General features: G+C 35.7%; 8 non-coding genes across 8 annotated transcripts; all 8 read left to right on the top strand.

The window, feature by feature from the left end:
- Positions 1-1,874: 1,874 nt before the first annotated feature.
- On the top strand, positions 1,875-2,065 carry LOC135765777 (U2 spliceosomal RNA). The gene has a single exon (XR_010541039.1). It is a non-coding gene; the product is annotated as a U2 spliceosomal RNA (small nuclear RNA).
- Positions 2,066-2,872: 807 nt separating this feature from the next.
- On the top strand, positions 2,873-3,037 carry LOC135765756 (U1 spliceosomal RNA). The gene has a single exon (XR_010541018.1). It is a non-coding gene; the product is annotated as a U1 spliceosomal RNA (small nuclear RNA).
- Positions 3,038-9,701: 6,664 nt separating this feature from the next.
- LOC135765776 (U2 spliceosomal RNA) lies at positions 9,702-9,892 on the top strand. Its single transcript, XR_010541038.1, has one exon. It is a non-coding gene; the product is annotated as a U2 spliceosomal RNA (small nuclear RNA).
- Positions 9,893-10,699: 807 nt separating this feature from the next.
- On the top strand, positions 10,700-10,864 carry LOC135765755 (U1 spliceosomal RNA). Its single transcript, XR_010541017.1, has one exon. It is a non-coding gene; the product is annotated as a U1 spliceosomal RNA (small nuclear RNA).
- Positions 10,865-15,203: 4,339 nt separating this feature from the next.
- Positions 15,204-15,399, top strand: LOC135765782 (U2 spliceosomal RNA). Its single transcript, XR_010541044.1, has one exon. It is a non-coding gene; the product is annotated as a U2 spliceosomal RNA (small nuclear RNA).
- Positions 15,400-16,206: 807 nt separating this feature from the next.
- Positions 16,207-16,371, top strand: LOC135765754 (U1 spliceosomal RNA). Its single transcript, XR_010541016.1, has one exon. It is a non-coding gene; the product is annotated as a U1 spliceosomal RNA (small nuclear RNA).
- Positions 16,372-23,061: 6,690 nt separating this feature from the next.
- Positions 23,062-23,252, top strand: LOC135765775 (U2 spliceosomal RNA). Its single transcript, XR_010541037.1, has one exon. It is a non-coding gene; the product is annotated as a U2 spliceosomal RNA (small nuclear RNA).
- An 807-nt stretch (positions 23,253-24,059) lies between these two features.
- LOC135765753 (U1 spliceosomal RNA) lies at positions 24,060-24,224 on the top strand. Its single transcript, XR_010541015.1, has one exon. It is a non-coding gene; the product is annotated as a U1 spliceosomal RNA (small nuclear RNA).
- Positions 24,225-24,230: the final 6 nt, after the last annotated feature.

Raw genomic sequence — 24,230 nt, 5'->3', positions numbered from 1 at the left:
GCTAAAGAAACGAGGAATAAAACAAACACCGCGATTAAAAAAAATCAGATCGCATACTTTGTAATTGAAAATAAATAATAATTAATTCCAAAGAAATAAGAAGTAAAATGTGTAAGTATTCCTCAAAATGTGCTTTGGACTAAGTCCCCGTCATCACAGCAAACGGGAGCAGACCCAGATAGGTATGTCTAGTTATTTTATTTAAAATTTTCAGCCGTCTGTAAATTCATGTTTGAAAGAAAAAAGTAAATGAATATCTTACTTACTGTTTTTGTCTTGTTTTCTTGTGAATATCTGACAATTCTTAAATGGAGATACATTTACTTGGTAAGCAAAGTGGCTTAAGATATTATGTATTGTAATAGAAAATTGTTATAAAAGCGTTTTGTGTTTGCTGGGAATTCACAGCCATATAATTAATTATAATAACGCACTTTTTGTTTATAAACATGTTAAAAAATACATTAACACAGAATAATGTGGCAACAAATCAAACGTGCATTTAAATGCAACAAGCAAAAATAAATAAATAAAGCAAATGCACGGAAAAGAAACGAGGAATAAAACAAACACCGCGATTAAAAAATCAGATCGTATACTTTGTAATAATTGAAATAAATTATAAAAATCAACAGGTTTATATTTAAAACAAGTAAAAAATATCTGCCAGCGGGGTAAGAAAAATAAACTTAATTCTAGTTTCAACTTAATTCAATAATAAACTCAATTTAGGTTTATTTTTCTTACCCCACTGGCAGATATTTTTACTTGTTTTAAGCCTTAACCTATTACATTTTAGAATTTATTTCAGTAAACAAGACTTAAATTCTAAGCCACTTTGCTTATTAAGTAAATGTATCTTGATTTAAGAATTATTTTTTAACTCGAAAACATGAATAAAATACTAAGTAAACGAACAGATTGGGATGTTCAAAACACTTAAACATTTTTTTTTCACTCTACCCTTCATATTACAGCTGTCGAAAAACCACAGCAACGTTGACAGACCTGGAAGCCATGATATATTAGCAGTTTTTAAAATAAGTTAAATCTAGAATCCTTATTGGTTTTAGATACTTAAAAGCAATGAATGATCTTCTTTCTTTTGAATTGATTTGGTATTATGGAGGAGCTCTGTGTCTGGTTATTGAAGATGATTTGGTCTTTGCTCCTATGTTGGCTTATTTTTTGTTATTTCCGTTACTATATATATATATATATATATATATATATATATATATATATATATATATATTTCCCCTTTGTTTTTTCTGATTTGAGGTTATGAAAATGTTTTAATTTGTAATAAAGGTTTTTTGAAAATTCTAAATTCTCTCTCTCTCTCTCTCTCTCTCTCTCTCTCTCTCTCTCTCTCATGAGCGTGGATCAGTTCCTGCATCAAGGAAAAAATGCGCATCCTGGTAAAGTTCAGAAGTTAGACGACTGAGCTGCAGCGGACAGCGTAAGATTTATGAAAACACATTTGAGAAGAAAGGCAAAGCATGTTTCACAGTTAATCCAAGACCATAATGACAATTTTGCGCTCTGTTTCCCGAAGCTCGTGGAGGCGTGGAGCAGCATACACAGTTAAGGTATGTGCGATCTACCGGCATTACCTTTACGATCGACGTATTGGATCTGCAAGCTGCAAGCAAATTAACTGAAGCTTTACTTCATGTTTCTGTTTGGTTAAGCGATGACTGCTTTTTCCCAACAGTTTGTGTGTGTTTTCTGCATGGGTTTAGAAAACATGAACTTCTGATCTGCTAGCTCAACGTTCTACCTCTGTAACGTATAGAGTTAAATGCCCGCTAGCCTCCACCCCAAAAGCCAGCGCCTTCGCCGGCTCCCCCTTTGGCTGCGTCTATTCCGGTATCGCTTCTCGGCCTTTTGGCTAAGATCAAGTGTAGTATCTGTTCTTATCAGTTTAATGTCTGATACGTCTCCTATCCGGAGACTATATGTTAAATGGATTTTTGACCTTCGGAAATGGAAGCGGAGCTTGCTCCTTCCACTCCATGCATCAACATGGTATTGCAGTGTTTCCATGAATGGTGCGCTCCCCTTCTCGGGGACAAATAAGTCAAATACAAAAAAAGAATTTGCTTCTTTTGTGCGTGAATGACGGTGTTTTTTCTAATACGTGTGTTTTAAAATTGCTGTGTTTTCGTTGGCTTTATTGGTTTAACGAAAAGCTTGCGTGGAAATGAACACGCTGATAAAGAAATGTTTTTGTAATGTATTTAATTATTTTCTTTACAAGTTTGTGGTGGTGATCCGAGGACGAATTAAACATCCTCGACACAGCTGAAGGTGCAACAAAAGCGAAAGAGGCCGATTGGAATGTTAAAAACACCTGAAAACTTTTTTCACTACCCTTCATACTACAGCTGTCGAAAATCCACAGCAACTACAGCTGTCGAAAATCCACAGCAACGTCGACAGACCTGGAAGCATAGCTGTACTTGTTTAACTCACAACGACAACGGGTAAGTCATTGAGCCCTGTGTTTTTATTTATCCACGTTCTAAAATTGCTATGCTTTCGTTGTTTCTTGATTGCTCTGTACATTTCTTTGTTTCTATTCCACGTAAAGTTACTTTGTAATAACGAAACCATATATTTGAATGCGCAATTTAAATCCATTTGATTGAAATTGTTTCACATATTTCACTCTACACGGTTCAACCGGGCTGGAAACGGAATAAAAATAGGGTAGATCTCGAAGAATGTTTGGTCTCAGACGTGGCTTCGTGCGCTTTCCACCTGGTCACACACAGTAATGAAATGTTAGTCGGACGGCCTTCGGGGGCGCCGTTGATGTGATCGGTCACAGGAAGATGCGGCCGTCTGGCCTCAAAGGGTGTCGCTCATACTTACCTGGCAGGGGAGACACCATGATCATGAAGGTGGTTCACCCAGGGCGAGGCTCAGCCATTGCACTCCGGTTGTGCTGACCCTTTGCGAATTCCCCAAATGTGGGAATCTCGACTGCAAAATTTCTGATAGTGGGGGACTGCGTTCGCGCTCTCCCCTGACCTATGTGTTAAAAATAGATTCTTTTGTCGTTTTACGTAAAATCCAAGAGACGTCTAACCACGGCCCAAGAATACATTAGTCATCAAAAAAGCGGCTATTCAACGACTACATAATTTCTAATAGACAGCGAATATGTGTCTAGGCTAAAACAAGGCTTAATTTGGGCTGTCAGTGAAAATCTAATAGACGTTTGACCATTCCAAAAGAATAGACTAGCCATTAAATAGAACCACAATCAAACGGCTACATGTCTAAGAGACAGTCAACAAAATAATGCTTAGATGATTCTTTTATTTCCAATATAAGAGGTTCTCGGGAATGGCAATCATCCAAACTAATAAATTATAAAGGCTTTTATAAGAAAATGACAACAGTTAAACAACATAGACAGCGTTGGGCAATACAAAATGCTAATAAATACAAGACAAATTGAAATATTGTACATGCATGTACATTAAACAAGCCAACAAATCTGCCAATGGGCTACGACAATTTTTCTTGAATTAAGTGTTTATATCTAGATTTGTTTCTTACCCCTTTGGCAGATTTATTTGCTTGTTTTAAGCCCAAATTCGCTTAAATTTTGAGTTTTTTTCTCCCTAAAGGCTAGGCTTATTTTCTTAGGGCATTTTGCTCATCAAAAAATGCATCTTATTTTAAGACTTTCTAGATATTTGTACAGTGAAAACAGTTCGAAATAACAAGTAAGAAATGATTTTTTGCAATGTATTCATTCATTCGCTACCCTTCATAATACAGCTGTCGAAAAACCACAGCAACGTCGACAGACCTGGAAGCGTAGCTGTATTTGTTTAACTCACAAAGACAACGGGTAAAGTATTTTCTTGATTACCTAAATGACTTGCCGTAAGAAAATAAGTTTAGGTTTAAGAGGGGGAAATACAGTTTAAAGGGATATTTCAATTTATGATGATAATTCTGTCATCATTTACTCATGCATACAGGCTTACAACAACACGAGGATTAGTTTTTTTCTGAGTAACACAAAAGAAGGTATTTTGAGGAATGATGGTAAACCCACAGCAGATAGTCACCATTGACTTCCATAGTAGGAATAAAAAAAATATTTCTTCATCATTTATCACGATACTTCCAAAATATTTTTTCCTACTAAGTCAATGTTTCATTATTTGCTTTACAAGCTTAAAAATGATGGTGACATGATTCCATGGTAATCACAAACAGTTAAACAAGTAAGATAATCACCATTACTTTTAAAAGCATTTTGAAAATTGCTTGCTTATGCTGGGAGTAAAGGTATTTCACGCAGTGCGCATCCTCTTTAAAAGGTAATGTATGCTTCTTTTAAAGCTGACACATTTGCCACATTAAAATAACAGAAATGTGTACTTTTTAAACTTTTTGGAGCCGGTGTGTCTGTGTTCTTGGGGCACACATCTACATGTAAAAGCAGAATTGCTTATTATTCTTCTCTATTTCTTGTATAGGTCAATTATGAGTGAAGAACCGTTCACCAAATGAAGACCGCAGCCAGGTGACGGGATTCTGTGGTAATCGCAAACAGGTAAACCAGTAAAATAATCATCATTTATTGTTAAAATAATTTTGAAAATTGAAGTTCTGTGTGTTCTTATTGTACTTTATTTATTTCTGCAGGTAAGCACCATACCGTAAGCTTCATTCCCTTTATAACAGGTAAGGTTCATACTGTTTTATTCTTTTGTACTGTTTTATTCGTACTGTTTTAAATCATTCAGTAAATGCAAAGTTAAACTGATGTGTTTTTAATCTAGATTTAAAAGTGTCTACTGTTGAAGCACATCTGATCTCTTCTGAAAGCTGATAATAACTAAATGCTGATGCACCTTGTTTTGAGTGAACCCCTGTTTTTTCTAAATGACCTGATCCTATTGCTCCGAGTAATCGGTTTCATATTCGATTAGCATATCTGTCATGTATTTCGGCCTGTAGCCATGAAGTGGTTTTTAAACAAGTAACAGTACTTTTTTAATCCATTGTCCATTGCAATAATCGGCCCTGCTGGTGATGAAAGCATGAACAAGTTTCTCTAAGTCCTGTCTTGAGACAAAACCTCCAATTCTGGCAATATTTCTGAGATGGTAGTAAAAGCAGAATTCCTTATTATTTTTCTCTATCTCAGGCTCTATGGCATATATGTCATGATTTTATTTGTCTATTTATATGTCTATTTACAAGGACTGCCTTGGCCAAACGTTATTGTTAATTAATATTGAAGCAGTTATTTAACATATTTCCTTTGAGTAGTGATTTGTGTAATGATCCATATATCTATTTTTATGTATATTTTTAACTTAGGAATGTGATTTTAAAGCACATATTTGTTATTGTATGACACCTCTCATGTTATGAAAGTAAAAAATAAATGTATTTTCTGATGTCTTGCATTTCTGTTTTTAAACTGTTAATCCTTATCAAGTGCTATACATTAGAAAGTGGATAAATAACAAAAATGTCACTCCTGACAGCTGATAAATTAATCGTTCTTTATAGCACCACTGAGGTGAGCATTTTTCAAGGCAAGATTCTTTATAGAACCGTATAAAAAGGTTCTATATAGTACCAAAAAAACGGGTTCTGCTATGGTTACAAGCTGAAGAACCCTTATTTGGTACTATTTAGGAGCATTTGTCTTTAGAGTGTTGCGTAGGTTCGAAACTTTCAATCTTTAAACCAAAAAAAAGGGTCACACGGTTTTATTTGTGGTGTGGACATGAACACGCTGCAGGCATTGAAATGTAATTTGTAATTTATTCTCTCATTTCATATTTAACAAATAGAAAGCAAAGTGCTATTCAATCAGTTTAACTAAACAACTGGTGTTCCTCAATTTTGGGGCCTATTTTGTTCAGTATATCAGTTTTGTTCAGTTTTGTATGTGCATGCAAAAAGCATTCAGCGAGCAAATTAACTGAAGCTTTACCTTCGTGTTTCTTTTTGTATGAGTGATAACTGTTTCTGTATGTATTTGTATGGTTTTTTTACAAGTATAGAGTGAAATGCACACGGTGAGTAATGAACGCAGACCTTCAGTGCCGGATCTCTGACCCGCTAACCTCCATCCCGACAGCCAGCGCCTTCTCCGGATGCCATTGCGGTATCGCTCCTCGGCTTTTTGGGTAAAATCGAGTGGACACCGGGGACTACACGTTTGAATGGATTTTTGACCTTCGGCTATGGAAGCGAGGCTTGCTCCGTCCACTCCGTGCATCGACTCTGGCGCTTTCCGGGGACAAATAAGGTGAGTTTAAAACCAGAGTTTGCTTCTTTTGTGCGTGGTTGCCAGTTTGTTTGCCAATCCGTGGTCATAATATGTTCCGCTTCGTGGTTTCTCCATCGCTCAGTACTTTTCTGTGTTTCTATTTTACGTAAAGCTAACACCAAAACGATTGTGGAAAGCGCTATATAGATTGTTCTCAAAGAAAAAACGAGAAACAAACCCATGTGAATATGGGTCAAATTATCTAGGCGGAGCACTTCGTTCAAAGAAAAACGCAACAGAATTGTTTGCGTTGAACAAAGACAATGGTGCGTGCAGACATCGAATGTGTATTGTGGATAAAAAATGGCCAGTGGGGTGGGACAATTTTTCTTGAATTAAGTGTTTATGGGAAAAGTTAACGAATTTTTTCTTACCCTGTAGGCAGATTTATTTGCTTGTTTTAAGCATAAAATAACAGGAGAAGAAATTGTGTAGGGGGAGCAGAGGGTTTTTTTTTTCGTTCAAAGAAAAGCAGCGTGGCACGAATGAATGTTTGGCTGAAATGCTATCGTAATTTCCCCCTTAATTTTCCTTACAAACATGAAACCAGAGAGAAGGGCCAGTTGGCATCGAATTGCACCTTGTATTCGGTGATTGATTGAGGAAAAATATGCGTATGTGTATATATACACTTGTTTTGTTGAACAGAGACAATGGCCGCGTGCTCCAGCGTCACCTATATGCCTATTTCACAAAATGGCGCCTTTGACCGGAAGTAAGGAAGACATCGTTCAGGTTGCACCACTACGATGGCCACTCAATATAGTATGGACTGACAGCTGCTTTGTTTTCTCCTACACATGAATTTACTTGTAAAAATAACAATAACATATATTGTCGATTGGTGTTATATTATTTTTTTAGCATTTCGTCTTATCAAAATATATCATATGTTAGACAGCTGTCAATTTTAAATAAAATAACGAGACATACATAATTCGTGTCTGCTCCCGTTTATTGTAATGAGTCTGCACATTTGGAGAAATACTTAGACATTTTACTTCTTATTTCTTTAGACTGAATAATTATTTCTTATTAATTCCAAAGTATGAGACCCGATGATCTAATCGTGGTGTATGTGCTATTCCTCGTTTGTTTGCCTGCATCCATTGCTTTACGGCTTGCTTGTTGCGTTGAAATGCACATTTGATTTCTTTACCAGCATTGGATTTAGACCATTCAATGAGAAGAGTTAACAGCGTTTATTATGATTGATAAGCCCTCAACGGAGAATGAAGTCTGCATACATTAAAAGCCTTATTTTGTTTTTATCGTGTGCCTTCCAAAATGTATGCGACGAAACTTAAATCACGCAAAAAATGAATGGTAACTAGACGTGCTTGTTGTGTGCAGGGAGTGCATTTATTTGTAAACTTTTGCTAAATCAAAATGGTTTATTTGTATTTGCTTTTTACCTGGGTTTTATCAGGTTCGCAGTCGGGACATTTTTAATCCATAGTGTATGGAGTTATCTAGTAGAAAATGATCTGCTGTTTTTTGGTAGAATGTTGTGTGAGCTAAAGAAACGAGGAATAAAACAAACACCGCGATTAAAAAAAATCAGATCGCATACTTTGTAATTGAAAATAAATAATAATTAATTCCAAAGAAATAAGAAGTAAAATGTGTAAGTATTCCTCAAAATGTGCTTTGGACTAAGTCCCCGTCATCACAGCAAACGGGAGCAGACCCAGATAGGTATGTCTAGTTATTTTATTTAAAATTTTCAGCCGTCTGTAAATTCATGTTTGAAAGAAAAAAGTAAATGAATATCTTACTTACTGTTTTTGTCTTGTTTTCTTGTGAATATCTGACAATTCTTAAATGGAGATACATTTACTTGGTAAGCAAAGTGGCTTAAGATATTATGTATTGTAATAGAAAATTGTTATAAAAGCGTTTTGTGTTTGCTGGGAATTCACAGCCATATAATTAATTATAATAACGCACTTTTTGTTTATAAACATGTTAAAAAATACATTAACACAGAATAATGTGGCAACAAATCAAACGTGCATTTAAATGCAACAAGCAAAAATAAATAAATAAAGCAAATGCACGGAAAAGAAACGAGGAATAAAACAAACACCGCGATTAAAAAATCAGATCGTATACTTTGTAATAATTGAAATAAATTATAAAAATCAACAGGTTTATATTTAAAACAAGTAAAAAATATCTGCCAGCGGGGTAAGAAAAATAAACTTAATTCTAGTTTCAACTTAATTCAATAATAAACTCAATTTAGGTTTATTTTTCTTACCCCACTGGCAGATATTTTTACTTGTTTTAAGCCTTAACCTATTACATTTTAGAATTTATTTCAGTAAACAAGACTTAAATTCTAAGCCACTTTGCTTATTAAGTAAATGTATCTTGATTTAAGAATTATTTTTTAACTCGAAAACATGAATAAAATACTAAGTAAACGAACAGATTGGGATGTTCAAAACACTTAAACATTTTTTTTTCACTCTACCCTTCATATTACAGCTGTCGAAAAACCACAGCAACGTTGACAGACCTGGAAGCCATGATATATTAGCAGTTTTTAAAATAAGTTAAATCTAGAATCCTTATTGGTTTTAGATACTTAAAAGCAATGAATGATCTTCTTTCTTTTGAATTGATTTGGTATTATGGAGGAGCTCTGTGTCTGGTTATTGAAGATGATTTGGTCTTTGCTCCTATGTTGGCTTATTTTTTGTTATTTCCGTTACTATATATATATATATATATATATATATATATATATATATTCCCCTTTGTTTTTTCTGATTTGAGGTTATGAAAATGTTTTAATTTATAATAAAGGTTTTTTGAAAATTCTAAATTCTCTCTCTCTCTCTCTCTCTCTCTCTCTCTCTCTCTCTCTCTCTCATGAGCGTGGATCAGTTCCTGCATCAAGGAAAAAATGCGCATCCTGGTAAATTTCAGAAGTTAGACGACTGAGCTGCAGCGGACAGCGTAAGATTTATGAAAACACATTTGAGAAGAAAGGCAAAGCATGTTTCACAGTTAATCCAAGACCATAATGACAATTTTGCGCTCTGTTTCCCGAAGCTCGTGGAGGCGTGGAGCAGCATACACAGTTAAGGTATGTGCGATCTACCGGCATTACCTTTACGATCGACGTATTGGATCTGCAAGCTGCAAGCAAATTAACTGAAGCTTTACTTCATGTTTCTGTTTGGTTAAGCGATGACTGCTTTTTCCCAACAGTTTGTGTGTGTTTTCTGCATGGGTTTAGAAAACATGAACTTCTGATCTGCTAGCTCAACGTTCTACCTCTGTAACGTATAGAGTTAAATGCCCGCTAGCCTCCACCCCAAAAGCCAGCGCCTTCGCCGGCTCCCCCTTTGGCTGCGTCTATTCCGGTATCGCTTCTCGGCCTTTTGGCTAAGATCAAGTGTAGTATCTGTTCTTATCAGTTTAATGTCTGATACGTCTCCTATCCGGAGACTATATGTTAAATGGATTTTTGACCTTCGGAAATGGAAGCGGAGCTTGCTCCTTCCACTCCATGCATCAACATGGTATTGCAGTGTTTCCATGAATGGTGCGCTCCCCTTCTCGGGGACAAATAAGTCAAATACAAAAAAAGAATTTGCTTCTTCTGTGCGTGAATGACGGTGTTTTTTCTAATACGTGTGTTTTAAAATTGCTGTGTTTTCGTTGGCTTTATTGGTTTAACGAAAAGCTTGCGTGGAAATGAACACGCTGATAAAGAAATGTTTTTGTAATGTATTTAATTATTTTCTTTACAAGTTTGTGGTGGTGATCCGAGGACGAATTAAACATCCTCGACACAGCTGAAGGTGCAACAAAAGCGAAAGAGGCCGATTGGAATGTTAAAAACACCTGAAAACTTTTTTCACTACCCTTCATACTACAGCTGTCGAAAATCCACAGCAACTACAGCTGTCGAAAATCCACAGCAACGTCGACAGACCTGGAAGCATAGCTGTACTTGTTTAACTCACAACGACAACGGGTAAGTCATTGAGCCCTGTGTTTTTATTTATCCACGTTCTAAAATTGCTATGCTTTCGTTGTTTCTTGATTGCTCTGTACATTTCTTTGTTTCTATTCCACGTAAAGTTACTTTGTAATAACGAAACCATATATTTGAATGCGCAATTTAAATCCATTTGATTGAAATTGTTTCACATATTTCACTCTACACGGTTCAACCGGGCTGGAAACGGAATAAAAATAGGGTAGATCTCGAAGAATGTTTGGTCTCAGACGTGGCTTCGTGCGCTTTCCACCTGGTCACACACAGTAATGAAATGTTAGTCGGACGGCCTTCGGGGGCGCCGTTGATGTGATCGGTCACAGGAAGATGCGGCCGTCTGGCCTCAAAGGGTGTCGCTCATACTTACCTGGCAGGGGAGACACCATGATCATGAAGGTGGTTCACCCAGGGCGAGGCTCAGCCATTGCACTCCGGTTGTGCTGACCCTTTGCGAATTCCCCAAATGTGGGAATCTCGACTGCAAAATTTCTGATAGTGGGGGACTGCGTTCGCGCTCTCCCCTGACCTATGTGTTAAAAATAGATTCTTTTGTCGTTTTACGTAAAATCCAAGAGACGTCTAACCACGGCCCAAGAATACATTAGTCATCAAAAAAGCGGCTATTCAACGACTACATAATTTCTAATAGACAGCGAATATGTGTCTAGGCTAAAACAAGGCTTAATTTGGGCTGTCAGTGAAAATCTAATAGACGTTTGACCATTCCAAAAGAATAGACTAGCCATTAAATAGAACCACAATCAAACGGCTACATGTCTAAGAGACAGTCAACAAAATAATGCTTAGATGATTCTTTTATTTCCAATATAAGAGGTTCTCGGAAATGGCAATCATCCAAACTAATAAATTATAAAGGCTTTTATAAGAAAATGACAACAGTTAAACAACATAGACAGCGTTGGGCAATACAAAATGCTAATAAATACAAGACAAATTGAAATATTGTACATGCATGTACATTAAACAAGCCAACAAATCTGCCAATGGGCTACGACAATTTTTCTTGAATTAAGTGTTTATATCTAGATTTGTTTCTTACCCCTTTGGCAGATTTATTTGCTTGTTTTAAGCCCAAATTCGCTTAAATTTTGAGTTTTTTTCTCCCTAAAGGCTAGGCTTATTTTCTTAGGGCATTTTGCTCATCAAAAAATGCATCTTATTTTAAGACTTTCTAGATATTTGTACAGTGAAAACAGTTCGAAATAACAAGTAAGAAATGATTTTTTGCAATGTATTCATTCATTCGCTACCCTTCATAATACAGCTGTCGAAAAACCACAGCAACGTCGACAGACCTGGAAGCGTAGCTGTATTTGTTTAACTCACAAAGACAACGGGTAAAGTATTTTCTTGATTACCTAAATGACTTGCCGTAAGAAAATAAGTTTAGGTTTAAGGGGGGGAAATACAGTTTAAAGGGATATTTCAATTTATGATGATAATTCTGTCATCATTTACTCATGCATACAGGCTTACAACAACACGAGGATTAGTTTTTTTCTGAGTAACACAAAAGAAGGTATTTTGAGGAATGATGGTAAACCCACAGCAGATAGTCACCATTGACTTCCATAGTAGGAATAAAAAAAATATGATGGAATTTATTAGGTACCATCAACCGTGTGCTAACCATCACTTTGCAAAATATTTTCTTCATCATTTATCACGATACTTCCAAAATATTTTTTCCTACTAAGTCAATGTTTCATTATTTGCTTTACAAGCTTAAAAATGATGGTGACATGATTCCATGGTAATCACAAACAGTTAAACAAGTAAGATAATCACCATTACTTTTAAAAGCATTTTGAAAATTGCTTGCTTATGCTGGGAGTAAAGGTATTTCACGCAGTGCGCATCCTCTTTAAAAGGTAATGTATGCTTCTTTTAAAGCTGACACATTTGTCACATTAAAATAACAGAAATGTGTACTTTTTAAACTTTTTGGAGCCGGTGTGTCTGTGTTCTTGGGGCACACATCTACATGTAAAAGCAGAATTGCTTATTATTCTTCTCTATTTCTTGTATAGGTCAATTATGAGTGAAGAACCGTTCACCAAATGAAGACCGCAGCCATGTGACGGGATTCTGTGGTAATCGCAAACAGGTAAACCAGTAAAATAATCATCATTTATTGTTAAAATAATTTTGAAAATTGAAGTTCTGTGTGTTCTTATTGTACTTTATTTATTTCTGCAGGTAAGCACCATACCGTAAGCTTCATTCCCTTTATAACAGGTAAGGTTCATACTGTTTTATTCTTTTGTACTGTTTTATTCGTACTGTTTTAAATCATTCAGTAAATGCAAAGTTAAACTGATGTGTTTTTAATCTAGATTTAAAAGTGTCTACTGTTGAAGCACATCTGATCTCTTCTGAAAGCTGATAATAACTAAATGCTGATGCACCTTGTTTTGAGTGAACCCCTGTTTTTTCTAAATGACCTGATCCTATTGCTCCGAGTAATCGGTTTCATATTCGATTAGCATATCTGTCATGTATTTCGGCCTGTAGCCATGAAGTGGTTTTTAAACAAGTAACAGTACTTTTTTAATCCATTGTCCATTGCAATAATCGGCCCTGCTGGTGATGAAAGCATGAACAAGTTTCTCTAAGTCCTGTCTTGAGACAAAACCTCCAATTCTGGCAATATTTCTGAGATGGTAGTAAAAGCAGAATTCCTTATTATTTTTCTCTATCTCAGGCTCTATGGCATATATGTCATGATTTTATTTGTCTATTTATATGTCTATTTACAAGGACTGCCTTGGCCAAACGTTATTGTTAATTAATATTGAAGCAGTTATTTAACATATTTCCTTTGAGTAGTGATTTGTGTAATGATCCATATATCTATTTTTATGTATATTTTTAACTTAGGAATGTGATTTTAAAGCACATATTTGTTATTGTATGACACCTCTCATGTTATGAAAGTAAAAAATAAATGTATTTTCTGATGTCTTGCATTTCTGTTTTTAACACTGTTCCTGTAGAGGAACACCTAGGTTTACTTCAATATTTTGGATGTAAATGTTTATTGAATCATGACAAACTATATATTTTTGGAAAGGTCTAAGCCTCTAGAATACATATTTCAGCAGTGTTTTATAAAATAAATTATGTAGGGAGAGTAATTGATTCAATTTTAAAGAGAGTGCGCCTCAAAACATTTATGTACTGCTAAATGGCATTGTCCCACCGGTGGGATGCCTACAATTACTTCAGTGTTTTGCATATGAATTTTTATCCAATCATGACAAACTGTATATCAATGGAAAGCTCTAAGAGTGTAGTTTTCATTTGTCAGCATCATTTTGGGAAAATATTGACATAGTGTGAGTCATTTTCTAAAAGGTCACGGGCCCTCAAGCGGGCCCACATTGTTTTTGCATATTTATAACACTAATACCCTATCCTAAACCTAAAAATCTTGACAAACTATGTATCTTTGGAAAGCTCTAAGAGTGTAGTTTTCATATTTCATCACAATTTTTGGAAAATTATGACGTAGTCAGAGTCAGTTTCTAAAATGTCACGGGCCACAGGTGGACCCAATTTGTTTTTACATATAAATAGCACTAATACCCTGTTCTAAACCTAAAATATCTTGACAAACTATATATCTTTGGAAAGCTCTTAGAGTGTAGTTTTCATATTTCATCAAAATTTTGGGAGAGAAATGACGTAGTGAGAGTCAATTTCTAAAAGGTCACAGGCCTACATGTAGGCCCAATTTGTTTTTACATATGTCTAGCACTAAACCCCTACTCTAAACCTAAAAAATCTTGATAAACTATATATCACTGGAAAGCTCTCAGAATGTAGTTTTTATATTTCAAGGTCATCTGATGATAGACATAATGTAGTGACAGATTTTAGATACATGACCCCACCCCCCATAGGAATGCATATTAATTTTATATTTTCATAATTCTAATATCATATTATAAATCTTCAAAAATGTTGACAAACTATATATCATTGGAAAGCTCTAAGAATGTAGTTTTCATATTTCAAAACGTTTTAGCAGTTATAATAATGCAGTGATAGTATTTCATCAATTTGTGACAAGAGAATGCAGCAAACCGTTGACATCTAGTGGCCGTTGTTGGTAAAACCACTAAAAGTGTTACACAAACCTCATTTTTTGTGATTTTAACTTAAAATTTGGATCACAACTGCTTGAGACATATGGCCTCATGTTTACATTATAACTTTTGTGAAACATTTTCATTTTTATAATTTTATTTATCAAATTAATATGTTTTTGCATTATTTTTAATTATTATTATAAATTTAAACTGCTATAACAATTTTTCTGTTAAATATTTTCACATCCAGAAACATCAGTGAAAAACCTTCCATTGTCTTCTTTAAAACAAGACCAAGATTAGTCTTTTAGACCAAAAAATGCCAAAGTTATATTAATTTGAAGCTACACATCAACTTTTCACCCCCCACTCAAAAGGGTGGAGTGACAGGCTTACAAATTACTGTTTTAAATGCTATTTTAACACTGTTTTTTATCCTGGTTCTTAAAACACACTGGAAGCACTTGCAAATAGCTAATGTTATTCTAAAAAATTAAGTATATTGAACTGTAGTTATTTTTAATGGTTTTAAAGATAACATAAATTGTATAGAGGTGCTTTTAAATAGCATGTGGATATCTTATATTTTGTGTTTTAGAGTTTCAGGATTTAAATTGCGTTTTTAATCCTCATTAAAATTATGTTTTATTTCAGATCTATTTTTTGTTTTTAGACCTGCATGTGCAGGGGTATAAAATGTTTTATGTAACCTGACTTGTTTACAGCATGTGCTGTTATTTATATGATGATCTTGTTTCAATAAACAAAAATAGAAAAAAAAAAAAAAAAAATCTGTTCTTATCAGTTTAATGTCTGATACGTCTCCTATCCGGAGACTATATGTTAAATGGATTTTTGACCTTCGGAAATGGAAGCGGAGCTTGCTCCTTCCACTCCATGCATCAACATGGTATTGCAGTGTTTCCATGAATGGTGCGCTCCCCTTCTCGGGGACAAATAAGTCAAATACAAAAAAAGAATTTGCTTCTTTTGTGCGTGAATGACGGTGTTTTTTCTAATACGTGTGTTTTAAAATTGCTGTGTTTTCGTTGGCTTTATTGGTTTAACGAAAAGCTTGCGTGGAAATGAACACGCTGATAAAGAAATGTTTTTGTAATGTATTTAATTATTTTCTTTACAAGTTTGTGGTGGTGATCCGAGGACGAATTAAACATCCTCGACACAGCTGAAGGTGCAACAAAAGCGAAAGAGGCCGATTGGAATGTTAAAAACACCTGAAAACTTTTTTCACTACCCTTCATACTACAGCTGTCGAAAATCCACAGCAACTACAGCTGTCGAAAATCCACAGCAACGTCGACAGACCTGGAAGCATAGCTGTACTTGTTTAACTCACAACGACAACGGGTAAGTCATTGAGCCCTGTGTTTTTATTTATCCACGTTCTAAAATTGCTATGCTTTCGTTGTTTCTTGATTGCTCTGTACATTTCTTTGTTTCTATTCCACGTAAAGTTACTTTGTAATAACGAAACCATATATTTGAATGCGCAATTTAAATCCATTTGATTGAAATTGTTTCACATATTTCACTCTACACGGTTCAACCGGGCTGGAAACGGAATAAAAATAGGGTAGATCTCGAAGAATGTTTGGTCTCAGACGTGGCTTCGTGCGCTTTCCACCTGGTCACACACAGTAATGAAATGTTAGTCGGACGGCCTTCGGGGGCGCCGTTGATGTGATCGGTCACAGGAAGATGCGGCCGTCTGGCCTCAAAGGGTGTCGCTCATACTTACCTGGCAGGGGAGACACCATGATCATGAAGGTGGTTCACCCAGGGCGAGGCTCAGCCATTGCACTCCGGTTGTGCTGACCCTTTGCGAATTCCCCAAATGTGGGAATCTCGACTGCAAAATTTCTGATAGTGGGGGACTGCGTTCGCGCTCTCCCCTGACCTATGTGTTAAAAATAGATTCTTTTGTCGTTTTACGTAAAATCCAAGAGACGTCTAACCACGGCCCAAGAATACATTAGTCATCAAAAAAGCGGCTATTCAACGACTACATAATTTCTAATAGACAGCGAATATGTGTCTAGGCTAAAACAAGGCTTAATTTGGGCTGTCAGTGAAAATCTAATAGACGTTTGACCATTCCAAAAGAATAGACTAGCCATTAAATAGAACCACAATCAAACGGCTACATGTCTAAGAGACAGTCAACAAAATAATGCTTAGATGATTCTTTTATTTCCAATATAAGAGGTTCTCGGGAATGGCAATCATCCAAACTAATAAATTATAAAGGCTTTTATAAGAAAATGACAACAGTTAAACAACATAGACAGCGTTGGGCAATACAAAATGCTAATAAATACAAGACAAATTGAAATATTGTACATGCATGTACATTAAACAAGCCAACAAATCTGCCAATGGGCTACGACAATTTTTCTTGAATTAAGTGTTTATATCTAGATTTGTTTCTTACCCCTTTGGCAGATTTATTTGCTTGTTTTAAGCCCAAATTCGCTTAAATTTTGAGTTTTTTTCTCCCTAAAGGCTAGGCTTATTTTCTTAGGGCATTTTGCTCATCAAAAAATGCATCTTATTTTAAGACTTTCTAGATATTTGTACAGTGAAAACAGTTCGAAATAACAAGTAAGAAATGATTTTTTGCAATGTATTCATTCATTCGCTACCCTTCATAATACAGCTGTCGAAAAACCACAGCAACGTCGACAGACCTGGAAGCGTAGCTGTATTTGTTTAACTCACAAAGACAACGGGTAAAGTATTTTCTTGATTACCTAAATGACTTGCCGTAAGAAAATAAGTTTAGGTTTAAGGGGGGGAAATACAGTTTAAAGGGATATTTCAATTTATGATGATAATTCTGTCATCATTTACTCATGCATACAGGCTTACAACAACACGAGGATTAGTTTTTTTCTGAGTAACACAAAAGAAGGTATTTTGAGGAATGATGGTAAACCCACAGCAGATAGTCACCATTGACTTCCATAGTAGGAATAAAAAAAATATGATGGAATTTATTAGGTACCATCAACCGTGTGCTAACCATCACTTTGCAAAATATTTTCTTCATCATTTATCACGATACTTCCAAAATATTTTTTCCTACTAAGTCAATGTTTCATTATTTGCTTTACAAGCTTAAAAATGATGGTGACATGATTCCATGGTAATCACAAACAGTTAAACAAGTAAGATAATCACCATTACTTTTAAAAGCATTTTGAAAATTGCTTGCTTATGCTGGGAGTAAAGGTATTTCACGCAGTGCGCATCCTCTTTAAAAGGTAATGTATGCTTCTTTTAAAGCTGACACATTTGCCACATTAAAATAACAGAAATGTGTACTTTTTAAACTTTTTGGAGCCGGTGTGTCTGTGTTCTTGGGGCACACATCTACATGTAAAAGCAGAATTGCTTATTATTCTTCTCTATTTCTTGTATAGGTCAATTATGAGTGAAGAACCGTTCACCAAATGAAGACCGCAGCCAGGTGACGGGATTCTGTGGTAATCGCAAACAGGTAAACCAGTAAAATAATCATCATTTATTGTTAAAATAATTTTGAAAATTGAAGTTCTGTGTGTTCTTATTGTACTTTATTTATTTCTGCAGGTAAGCACCATACCGTAAGCTTCATTCCCTTTATAACAGGTAAGGTTCATACTGTTTTATTCTTTTGTACTGTTTTATTCGTACTGTTTTAAATCATTCAGTAAATGCAAAGTTAAACTGATGTGTTTTTAATCTAGATTTAAAAGTGTCTACTGTTGAAGCACATCTGATCTCTTCTGAAAGCTGATAATAACTAAATGCTGATGCACCTTGTTTTGAGTGAACCCCTGTTTTTTCTAAATGACCTGATCCTATTGCTCCGAGTAATCGGTTTCATATTCGATTAGCATATCTGTCATGTATTTCGGCCTGTAGCCATGAAGTGGTTTTTAAACAAGTAACAGTACTTTTTTAATCCATTGTCCATTGCAATAATCGGCCCTGCTGGTGATGAAAGCATGAACAAGTTTCTCTAAGTCCTGTCTTGAGACAAAACCTCCAATTCTGGCAATATTTCTGAGATGGTAGTAAAAGCAGAATTCCTTATTATTTTTCTCTATCTCAGGCTCTATGGCATATATGTCATGATTTTATTTGTCTATTTATATGTCTATTTACAAGGACTGCCTTGGCCAAACGTTATTGTTAATTAATATTGAAGCAGTTATTTAACATATTTCCTTTGAGTAGTGATTTGTGTAATGATCCATATATCTATTTTTATGTATATTTTTAACTTAGGAATGTGATTTTAAAGCACATATTTGTTATTGTATGACACCTCTCATGTTATGAAAGTAAAAAATAAATGTATTTTCTGATGTCTTGCATTTCTGTTTTTAAACTGTTAATCCTTATCAAGTGCTATACATTAGAAAGTGGATAAATAACAAAAATGTCACTCCTGACAGCTGATAAATTAATCGTTCTTTATAGCACCACTGAGGTGAGCATTTTTCAAGGCAAGATTCTTTATAGAACCGTATAAAAAGGTTCTATATAGTACCCAAAAAACGGGTTCTGCTATGGTTACAAGCTGAAGAACCCTTATTTGGTACTATTTAGGAGCATTTGTCTTTAGAGTGTTGCGTAGGTTCGAAACTTTCAATCTTTAAACCAAAAAAAAGGGTCACACGGTTTTATTTGTGGTGTGGACATGAACACGCTGCAGGCATTGAAATGTAATTTGTAATTTATTCTCTCATTTCATATTTAACAAATAGAAAGCAAAGTGCTATTCAATCAGTTTAACTAAACAACTGGTGTTCCTCAATTTTGGGGCCTATTTTGTTCAGTATATCAGTTTTGTTCAGTTTTGTATGTGCATGCAAAAAGCATTCAGCGAGCAAATTAACTGAAGCTTTACCTTCGTGTTTCTTTTTGTATGAGTGATAACTGTTTCTGTATGTATTTGTATGGTTTTTTTACAAGTATAGAGTGAAATGCACACGGTGAGTAATGAACGCAGACCTTCAGTGCCGGATCTCTGACCCGCTAACCTCCATCCCGACAGCCAGCGCCTTCTCCGGATGCCATTGCGGTATCGCTCCTCGGCTTTTTGGGTAAAATCGAGTGGACACCGGGGACTACACGTTTGAATGGATTTTTGACCTTCGGCTATGGAAGCGAGGCTTGCTCCGTCCACTCCGTGCATCGACTCTGGCGCTTTCCGGGGACAAATAAGGTGAGTTTAAAACCAGAGTTTGCTTCTTTTGTGCGTGGTTGCCAGTTTGTTTGCCAATCCGTGGTCATAATATGTTCCGCTTCGTGGTTTCTCCATCGCTCAGTACTTTCCTGTGTTTCTATTTTACGTAAAGCTAACACCAAAACGATTGTGGAAAGCGCTATATAGATTGTTCTCAAAGAAAAAACGAGAAACAAACCCATGTGAATATGGGTCAAATTATCTAGGCGGAGCACTTCGTTCAAAGAAAAACGCAACAGAATTGTTTGCGTTGAACAAAGACAATGGTGCGTGCAGACATCGAATGTGTATTGTGGATAAAAAATGGCCAGTGGGGTGGGACAATTTTTCTTGAATTAAGTGTTTATGGGAAAAGTTAACGAATTTTTTCTTACCCTGTAGGCAGATTTATTTGCTTGTTTTAAGCATAAAATAACAGGAGAAGAAATTGTGTAGGGGGAGCAGAGGGTTTTTTTTTTCGTTCAAAGAAAAGCAGCGTGGCACGAATGAATGTTTGGCTGAAATGCTATCGTAATTTCCCCCTTAATTTTCCTTACAAACATGAAACCAGAGAGAAGGGCCAGTTGGCATCGAATTGCACCTTGTATTCGGTGATTGATTGAGGAAAAATATGCGTATGTGTATATATACACTTGTTTTGTTGAACAGAGACAATGGCCGCGTGCTCCAGCGTCACCTATATGCCTATTTCACAAAATGGCGCCTTTGACCGGAAGTAAGGAAGACATCGTTCAGGTTGCACCACTACGATGGCCACTCAATATAGTATGGACTGACAGCTGCTTTGTTTTCTCCTACACATGAATTTACTTGTAAAAATAACAATAACATATATTGTCGATTGGTGTTATATTATTTTTTTAGCATTTCGTCTTATCAAAATATATCATATGTTAGACAGCTGTCAATTTTAAATAAAATAACGAGACATACATAACTATTCGTGTCTGCTCCCGTTTATTGTAATGAGTCTGCACATTTGGAGAAATACTTAGACATTTTACTTCTTATTTCTTTAGACTGAATAATTATTTCTTATTAATTCCAAAGTATGAGACCCGATGATCTAATCGTGGTGTATGTGCTATTCCTCGTTTGTTTGCCTGCATCCATTGCTTTACGGCTTGCTTGTTGCGTTGAAATGCACATTTGATTTCTTTACCAGCATTGGATTTAGACCATTCAATGAGAAGAGTTAACAGCGTTTATTATGATTGATAAGCCCTCAACGGAGAATGAAGTCTGCATACATTAAAAGCCTTATTTTGTTTTTATCGTGTGCCTTCCAAAATGTATGCGACGAAACTTAAATCACGCAAAAAATGAATGGTAACTAGACGTGCTTGTTGTGTGCAGGGAGTGCATTTATTTGTAAACTTTTGCTAAATCAAAATGGTTTATTTGTATTTGCTTTTTACCTGGGTTTTATCAGGTTCGCAGTCGGGACATTTTTAATCCATAGTGTATGGAGTTATCTAGTAGAAAATGATCTGCTGTTTTTTGGTAGAATGTTGTGTGAGCTAAAGAAACGAGGAATAAAACAAACACCGCGATTAAAAAAAATCAGATCGCATACTTTGTAATTGAAAATAAATAATAATTAATTCCAAAGAAATAAGAAGTAAAATGTGTAAGTATTCCTCAAAATGTGCTTTGGACTAAGTCCCCGTCATCACAGCAAACGGGAGCAGACCCAGATAGGTATGTCTAGTTATTTTATTTAAAATTTTCAGCCGTCTGTAAATTCATGTTTGAAAGAAAAAAGTAAATGAATATCTTACTTACTGTTTTTGTCTTGTTTTCTTGTGAATATCTGACAATTCTTAAATGGAGATACATTTACTTGGTAAGCAAAGTGGCTTAAGATATTATGTATTGTAATAGAAAATTGTTATAAAAGCGTTTTGTGTTTGCTGGGAATTCACAGCCATATAATTAATTATACTAACGCACTTTTTGTTTATAAACATGTTAAAAAATACATTAACACAGAATAATGTGGCAACAAATCAAACGTGCATTTAAATGCAACAAGCAAAAATAAATAAATAAAGCAAATGCACGGAAAAGAAACGAGGAATAAAACAAACACCGCGATTAAAAAATCAGATCGTATACTTTGTAATAATTGAAATAAATTATAAAAATCAACAGGTTTATATTTAAAACAAGTAAAAAATATCTGCCAGCGGGGTAAGAAAAATTAACTTAATTCTAGTTTCAACTTAATTCAATAATAAACTCAATTTAGGTTTATTTTTCTTACCCCACTGGCAGATATTTTTACTTGTTTTAAGCCTTAACCTATTACATTTTAGAATTTATTTCAGTAAACAAGACTTAAATTCTAAGCCACTTTGCTTATTAAGTAAATGTATCTTGATTTAAGAATTATTTTTTAACTCGAAAACATGAATAAAATACTAAGTAAACGAACAGATTGGGATGTTCAAAACACTTAAACATTTTTTTTTCACTCTACCCTTCATATTACAGCTGTCGAAAAACCACAGCAACGTTGACAGACCTGGAAGCCATGATATATTAGCAGTTTTTAAAATAAGTTAAATCTAGAATCCTTATTGGTTTTAGATACTTAAAAGCAATGAATGATCTTCTTTCTTTTGAATTGATTTGGTATTATGGAGGAGCTCTGTGTCTGGTTATTGAAGATGATTTGGTCTTTGCTCCTATGTTGGCTTATTTTTTGTTATTTCCGTTACTATATATATATATATATATATTTTTCCCCTTTGTTTTTTCTGATTTGAGGTTATGAAAATGTTTTAATTTGTAATAAAGGTTTTTTGAAAATTCTAAATTCTCTCTCTCTCTCTCTCTCTCTCTCTCATGAGCGTGGATCAGTTCCTGCATCAAGGAAAAAATGCGCATCCTGGTAAATTTCAGAAGTTAGACGACTGAGCTGCAGCGGACAGCGTAAGATTTATGAAAACACATTTGAGAAGAAAGGCAAAGCATGTTTCACAGTTAATCCAAGACCATAATGACAATTTTGCGCTCTGTTTCCCGAAGCTCGTGGAGGCGTGGAGCAGCATACACAGTTAAGGTATGTGCGATCTACCGGCATTACCTTTACGATCGACGTATTGGATCTGCAAGCTGCAAGCAAATTAACTGAAGCTTTACTTCATGTTTCTGTTTGGTTAAGCGATGACTGCTTTTTCCCAACAGTTTGTGTGTGTTTTCTGCATGGGTTTAGAAAACATGAACTTCTGATCTGCTAGCTCAACGTTCTACCTCTGTAACGTATAGAGTTAAATGCCCGCTAGCCTCCACCCCAAAAGCCAGCGCCTTCGCCGGCTCCCCCTTTGGCTGCGTCTATTCCGGTATCGCTTCTCGGCCTTTTGGCTAAGATCAAGTGTAGTATCTGTTCTTATCAGTTTAATGTCTGATACGTCTCCTATCCGGAGACTATATGTTAAATGGATTTTTGACCTTCGGAAATGGAAGCGGAGCTTGCTCCTTCCACTCCATGCATCAACATGGTATTGCAGTGTTTCCATGAATGGTGCGCTCCCCTTCTCGGGGACAAATAAGTCAAATACAAAAAAAGAATTTGCTTCTTTTGTGCGTGAATGACGGTGTTTTTTCTAATACGTGTGTTTTAAAATTGCTGTGTTTTCGTTGGCTTTATTGGTTTAACGAAAAGCTTGCGTGGAAATGAACACGCTGATAAAGAAATGTTTTTGTAATGTATTTAATTATTTTCTTTACAAGTTTGTGGTGGTGATCCGAGGACGAATTAAACATCCTCGACACAGCTGAAGGTGCAACAAAAGCGAAAGAGGCCGATTGGAATGTTAAAAACACCTGAAAACTTTTTTCACTACCCTTCATACTACAGCTGTCGAAAATCCACAGCAACTACAGCTGTCGAAAATCCACAGCAACGTCGACAGACCTGGAAGCATAGCTGTACTTGTTTAACTCACAACGACAACGGGTAAGTCATTGAGCCCTGTGTTTTTATTTATCCACGTTCTAAAATTGCTATGCTTTCGTTGTTTCTTGATTGCTCTGTACATTTCTTTGTTTCTATTCCACGTAAAGTTACTTTGTAATAACGAAACCATATATTTGAATGCGCAATTTAAATCCATTTGATTTAAATTGTTTCACATATTTCACTCTACACGGTTCAACCGGGCTGGAAACGGAATAAAAATAGGGTAGATCTCGAAGAATGTTTGGTCTCAGACGTGGCTTCGTGCGCTTTCCACCTGGTCACACACAGTAATGAAATGTTAGTCGGACGGCCTTCGGGGGCGCCGTTGATGTGATCGGTCACAGGAAGATGCGGCCGTCTGGCCTCAAAGGGTGTCGCTCATACTTACCTGGCAGGGGAGACACCATGATCATGAAGGTGGTTCACCCAGGGCGAGGCTCAGCCATTGCACTCCGGTTGTGCTGACCCTTTGCGAATTCCCCAAATGTGGGAATCTCGACTGCAAAATTTCTGATAGTGGGGGACTGCGTTCGCGCTCTCCCCTGACCTAT

This window comes from Paramisgurnus dabryanus, chromosome 9 (genome assembly GCF_030506205.2).
Source record: "Paramisgurnus dabryanus chromosome 9, PD_genome_1.1, whole genome shotgun sequence".
Classification (NCBI taxonomy): Eukaryota; Metazoa; Chordata; class Actinopteri; order Cypriniformes; family Cobitidae; genus Paramisgurnus; species Paramisgurnus dabryanus.
This window is presented reverse-complemented; position numbering and strand designations above follow the sequence as displayed.